We start from the raw sequence: 7,127 nt of genomic DNA, 5'->3' as shown, positions 1-7,127 counted from the left end.
TGAGATTTCATCAACTTTTTCTTCCTCTCTGAATTTTTTTTTTAATTAAGTAAACTCTACGCCCAACCCCAAGATCAAGAGTCACATTCTCTACCAACTGAGCCAGCCACGCGCCCCTCTTCCTTCCTGAATTTTTAATTCCTTCTCTCATGATTCCCAGAGCTTGCTCTTGCTCTCCAAATGTTCCCCTTTTCTTGGACTGTCTTGTCATTTCTGAGTTCCTGTTTTCTATTTATTTTGGTGTCCCACGTTCATGGCTCATATGAAACGTCTGTAATTCTGGATAGTCTGCAAATGTGTGAGGGAGGTATGGTCGTACTAACTGGGAGCTTTCATATATGGGTTGGGCCACTTCACAGCGAGGATCAAACAGAACTTGAGCTTTACCCTCACAAATCCATTGGTCTTTTCTCACAGGCCAGTCGGCTTTTCTAGAGGGGTTCCTCCAGTGTCTTGACTGAGGGTCACTCCTTTGCAAGCATTCTGTGAGAAGGCACCTCATCCTCCCTCGTCTGTGCCTGGCGAGCTACAATCCAGTCTGTTTGGTTCTTCCTCTTCAGTCTTCTGTGGAGGCAGGGAGTTGGTTGGCTGAGTGGGATAAAAGAAGAGCTCCGGACAGGTTGCAGCACCATTAGAAAGAAAAGAAAGTTCAGTCAGGCCTCATGCTTTCTTCTCAGCCTGCATTCCTCCCCTCAGAGGGATCTGGTGCCTTGCTTTTCGAGCTTCCCTAGCACTGCATGTTTTATCTGGAGTTCTCCCCTTGAAGGCTCAGGTATCCTCCTTCTCCTGTCTGGTCCTGTTTCCTCTCTCATTCCCTTAATTCTTTGATTTATGCTTTTTTATTCTTCATTGTCACTTTAATGGAATTTCAGGAGGAGATGGGGACAAATCTGTTGCATGAATTGCCTTATTGTAACCAGACGCCATCTTGTATTCTTTTTTGAGTCTCTCCTGCCAAAGCTTGCTCTAGTGACATTAGTCTGTCCTCAGTAGATTCTCACAAGAAGTGGATTCAAATTAAATGTCAGGATCTGTGATATCCTGTTTCAGTTACACATTTTTGAATAACAAGTGACCATAAACATAGTGAATTAAATCAACAGTTACTTACTTTCTTTATTCTGTAATTTGGGCGAGGTTTGGAGGGGGTATCGCATTTCAGTTCCATGTGATGGCAGCTGGGGCAGGTCACCTGGAGCTGGGGGTTCTCCTCCCAAGGTGGGCCACCCACATGACTGACCCGTGGTGTAGAGACTGGAGGCTTAGTGGGGGCCGTCAGTCAGGGTCTTTCATTCTTCTTCATGTGGTCTCCTCAAGTGGCTCAGCTGGATCACAGAAGCTTGGTTCTGTGAGGGAGCATCCAAGACCACACTTGTCAAGAGGACAAGGTCTAGCGTGCAAGCACTAACCAAGCCTCCATTTTGTACTTTACTTGCTAACGTCTCATTGGTCAAAACAAGTCACATGGCCAAGCCCAGAGTCAATGTGGGAAGGGACTACACTCCCCAGGGGCATGGATACTGGGAAGTATGGTTCCTTGGAAGCCATATACCCCTGGAACTCTAAAATTCCATGATCCCATGCTTCTTGTTTTTCTTTCTGAAACATTAGTTTCATTTGGTATAAACGTTCAATAAATATGTATTAGAGCCACAGAAATATTGTAGCCTTTCCAGTTAAAATGTCTCTGAATGGACTATAAAGACTTAAATTATATAGCTTACCCATTGCTATAATGATTATGTTGTTAGTTAATGGAAAACATGGAAAACCACCCTACAGGGTCAAATTGCTAAATATACCTTTCAAGGGAATAAAGTATTGTCTTTTGCTTTAGGCTTCCAGAGGTTAGCTTCTTGTCCTTTTGGTTTTAAAATAGTTGGAAATTAGCCTCTTTAACACCTGCCTGGACTCCAGAGAATAAAGGTGAGTATTCACGTGATAACCGGGAAGTGCATTCCTTGGAAATTCCAAACAAACAGCTCTTGTTACATGCTTTCCAAGCTTGTCCCAATCGTTGCTGCCTGTGGTAAGACAGAGGCAGCTAAGCTTTTGCTGTGTGTTGTGTGCGCCTTGATCTGGGACTGAGAACTGTGTTCATTTTGCATGCAGGGGTTCTCTATCTCCAGTACGGGGATGAAACCAAGCAGCTCAGGATGCCGAACGAAATCACAAGTGCAGACACGATCCGTGCTCTCTTCGTAAGTGCCTTTCCACAGCAGCTCACCATGAAAATGCTAGAATCACCCAGCGTCGCCATTTACATCAAAGATGAAAGCCGAAATGTCTATTATGAACTAAATGATGTAAGGTAGGTAGTTACGTCGTGTGTGTGTGTGTGTGTGTGTGTGTGTGTGTGTGTGTGTCCACCGTACGGCATTGAGCATTGCTGCAGTGCGGACTGCGTCCTCATTTCTCCATGTGCCCTGGAAGGAAGCACAGCTACTACTCTGATTGTCAGGCTCATCTTACCCAGGTCTGAATTCACCATCTGTTTTTCTATAATCCATTTATAAGGTCTGGTTTATAAAAATGAGGACAGACTTCTCCCACCTAGATCTTTGCCTATTACCTCTGAGAAGAATGTAAGAAATAATCTAGTCCACTGTTTATCGAAGAGTTGGGGAAACGGAGACCCAGAAGGTGGTAGAGAGACTTGCTCAGCATCCTAAGGCCATGCTTGTGACAGGAACTCTCCCAGCTCCTTCTCAAGGGCTTTTTCCCCTCCCAGAGACTGTGAACATGTTAGGTAATGATCCCACTGGGACATCATTTACACCAATAGGTTAAAGTAGAAGCAGGGGACCCTGTGCTGTGGACCATAAGAAAAGAGGCCGAGAAGCAGTCTCCCTCTCCATGGTTTTCTTACATAGCTGGCCTTACCAAAGAATCTCCCTTTCCAGGTGGGCTTTCTGCAGAGTCCCTTAGGAAATGTACCGTCAAATGAGGCTAAGTGGACTCATGCTATTGCAGGGGGCGCAGAAATAGAAGCATCTGTGTCTGCTGTGGCAGTGTCTAGAGCAGAACGGACCCCTCCGAACTCTCCCGGCCCAACAGCCTGACAACCAGACTGGAGTTAGCACAAACAAGGAGTCGCTAGTACAGCTCCTAGACATTTTAGAACTTAACAAAGTATTGAATGACTAATTCAGCCCTTTCGTTGTATGGGACCAGACACTCAGATGCATGAAAGTTAAGGGACTAATTCAAGATCACACAGCCACATCATTGCCAAGCGCAGCCCCAGACAGGACTGTCCACATCCTTTGGTGAAGAGGGTTTTTTTTTTGTTTTTATTTTTTATTCCCTCAGAATGTTCCCTGCCCAACTGATCTAGGCCACAACTTGGATTTTTGGGTCCCTTCCCCATGGGGAGAGCAGGACGCCCTGTTTCTTCATTATGAAATTAATAGAAACCACTTTTTTTTTTAAAGATTTTATTTATTTATTCGACAGAGATAGAGACAGCCAGCGAGAGAGGGAACACAAGCAGGGGGAGTGGGAGAGGAAGAAGCAGGCTCCCAGCGGAGGAGCCTGATGTGGGGCTCGATCCCAGAACTCCGGGATCACGCCCTGAGCAGAAGGCAGACGCTTAACGACGGCGCCACCCAGGCGCCCCTAGAAACCACTTTTTAACCCTGCGCCTCCAGTGCATAACAATGTGAACTGATCAATATGTAACAATGGTCACAAATGACATATGTAGGCGCGTGCCAAGGTGTATGAGTACTTTAGGGCTTTCAAGGTTTGACACATGCCCTAACGTATAAGGGCTACGTCTGTTACACCACCTTGCTGCCTTTAAAAAGCGTGTTTAAATATTCATGGGGATCAGAAAATTCATGGTTGTTTTTTAAGATGAATTATTAATCAGCTTGTCACTAAAAAAAACCCCTGAATTTACAGAGCACGAACTTATACATGAAGCCATCAGATTGTATGTAGGAAGTATGTTTGTGGTCATACAGTCCCATGCAGTGTTTCCACATGGGCATGCTGTTATACAGCAATCTTCTTGAATTTCCATGTTTTGCAGTGAGAGGACTGGAGAGAAATGGTGATAATAAATCTGTATGAAACTACATAAAGCCACATTGGGCTATGGAGCTCAAGCCGGGTGAGGTTATTGGGAACAAATGGACCCCACTGTCTTGCAGCCGATGCACACATTTTTATTTATTTATTTTTTCATGCAATTACTTTTAAATGGCAAAGAGTCATGATTTTCTAGAGCTTTTCCCAAACCTCAAAGCATTACTGCTAGGGTTCTCTTTATGCGTTCTTCCGGAGTGTCCCAAGGAAGTTTTGGAGAGAGAGAAGGTAGGGAGGACGAAGGGGAAAAGGTCCTCCCAACTTTCAGACTGAGGTGATTCTCCTTAATGCGAAGTCAGTTGATAAAACAGATGAAAATAGTGCTTGAGAGAAGACAGGCTCCTGTCCTTCAACATGAATAATTTTCCGTTAATATGTTTCCATTTGTGAAAGTCATTTTTAAAAAATCTAATGGGAAAGTCACTGATTTATAAGTTTGTCTGTGACTTTACTTTTCAGTAGTTTGATTTACCCGTAAAAGTGGATCTAAACATACTTAAGTGGATAAAGTGTTGCTATTTGGTGATGAATGTGTTTATGCCAGGTGCTCCTATGTGTGTCTTTTTCAAAGAACTCTTCTCTCTCTTTGCTTATATGCATAAAATGCCTCAATTTTATTTTATTTGAGTGGTAGAATAAATTCTCACCGGCAGCATCGTATAGATTCTCTCCCCCCTCCAAAAATGTACTATGTGGTTTGTCACTGAAGACAATGGCTTTAATCTTCTGAGCCCGGAGACGAATTTCCTTTCACATCCAGTGTTTTTGAAGTGAGAGTGTGTTGGTTAAACATTTAACTATTTCGTCGCTGTGTTGGGTTCTTCATATTTTCCTTTAGGGAAATGCTATAGAGCGTTCAGGTTGAAATTCCATGTTGTAAATGTTGCCATGGTAAATGCAATCTGGGCCTTTACTGTTGGTTCATCTTGAATGAGCATGTTTCTAAATTAATCATAAACCAACCTCGTGTATTTTAAATACCTTTAGATTCACACTAAGTTTTTTTCATGACTCAAGTAAGGTTTTCAGTTTCATCATATAGTCCCTTGTGACTCCCCTCCCTCCAGAGCCACAGCGGGGATTCACCGGAGGAACCCCCCATGTCCTCACCTTCTGTGAGCTTTCGCCTTCCTAGAGAGCTAGCCCCTGTAATAACAAGGGCTGCATGCTCCCTCTCACGCCGGCTCCTAACGAGCTACTTGCCGTCTAGAGCAGCCCTGCAAGCTTGGGCTAGTCATTGCTTCAAAGCAATTACTGACAGATATTTAAAGGAGGGAAGCAAGACGAGTCCAAGAATCCTCCACTTCATTTAAAACAAAACATAACCCAGTAATCTCAGAGATTGCGATCAGCCCACGGAGCGTGTGGTTGCACCTGGAGGAAAGGAATGCGCCTCCCTGCACACAGGTCCCCGAGCTCAGCGTGCCGGCCTTGGAAGGACGCAGTGTAGACGGGGCTGAAAGTGCCTTGGGTGGCCCTTCTGCTGATGAAAGCTGAATGTGGAGGGAGAAGGACTTCGTAGACGTTCCTATGCTCTTAAATAATTTTAAGGTAGGCTCTGAGCAAGATGCGGGACTTCTGTCTTTTGCTGCGGTATGACTGACTCCGGGCTCAGAAGGAGAAAAGACAAGCAGAAGATTCCATCTGCTGCTGTTCCTTCTAAACACTCTGCACGTCCAGTCAGTCCTCTTGTACGTAGACGAGTATTTTTAATAGCCACTATGGAAGGAAAAAAAGGCATTGTAAAGATACTAGTTTTGATCTTGGTGGTACTTTTTTTTTTTCCTGGACTGCAAATAACATTTTCTGTTCCTTGCTGAAAGCGTTTGAAGGAAAAACCATTTTCCTTTGTGTGCATTCATGAGATAAGCAGAAAACCAGGTGTTTGGGCAAAGTAAACTATTAAATATTTAAATATTAACCAAATCTCTTTGAACGTAGTGTAAGTATTGGAGCTTTATTGTCCCTGAAAGTGTTAGCTTTCCTTGCTCAGATCTTGAAAGAAAGTCCACGCTAACCGATGTTTGTGGGTGGAGGACCACAGGGAAAGAAGAATTCTTTCTTGAGGAACAAAAAAGGGAAAGAAACGCTGGAGTCACTTTGCTCCTTTTCCGTATTTATTTTTGCCTGTTGTATGGTGAAAGAACTTTTTGTCCGGTTGACTGTAGACAACAGTTGGATTGTCTGTTCATGTCTTTTACCTGATTCTGCAGGGCAGGCAAAAGAAATGGCCAAAGTCAGGCTCCTTTCCTCTGCCATAGTCATTGATGTTTTTGATTCCAGGAACATTCAGGACAGATCGCTCCTCAAAGTGTACAACAAGGACCCTGCACACGCATTCAACCACACACCGAAAACTGTGAACGGAGACATGAGGGTAAGTGTTCCCGTTCTATTTTTAATTTTATTTGAGAAGTCAGGCCATCCCTTTTTCTGGCCCGGTCTCCTGTTGCAGTCACACCCCACCACCAGGTTTCAGGGCTTGTCCCCGCTCATCTTGTCTGATGACTCATGATTTGTGCCTTGGGAAAGAAATCAGATTTCGTGGACATTTGGGGCAAAGGGACTGAAATAGGGCCTGACACATTCTCATTTATCTCTAAGCATGGGGTTGAGTTGTGTCCTCACTCCAAGGGGATCCTGAAAATCTTTGCCTAAAAGCATCTTTGGTCCATATACATTGACTCAGAGGATCTCTTGCTATTTTTTCTCTAATTAAAACAAAACTAACTTACAAACAACCACCACAAAACCCCATGTACAATTCCATGTAGAATCTATTAATATTCTTACATCAGCTATTCCAAGCAAGCCCTAGCATTCTAATTAAATTCTTCACCTCCTAATTCACACTGTTTGCTGCTGTACTGTATTAAATATTATCAAACCTTATCTGAGTCCCGTCGGAGGCATAGTCCAAAAATCTGCATGATGTGGGAGCTGAAATTCTCTGGATTTAGATCATCTCCAAAGATTATCCAAACATTCAAAGCACCCAGGGATGTTTTGAGGAGAAAAGAACAGGGTAACAGAAA

The sequence above is a fragment of the Ursus maritimus genome, unplaced genomic scaffold (assembly GCF_017311325.1).
Source record: "Ursus maritimus isolate PB19 unplaced genomic scaffold, ASM1731132v1 scaffold_31, whole genome shotgun sequence".
Lineage (NCBI taxonomy): Eukaryota > Metazoa > Chordata > Mammalia > Carnivora > Ursidae > Ursus > Ursus maritimus.
Note: the sequence above shows the minus strand (reverse complement) of the source record.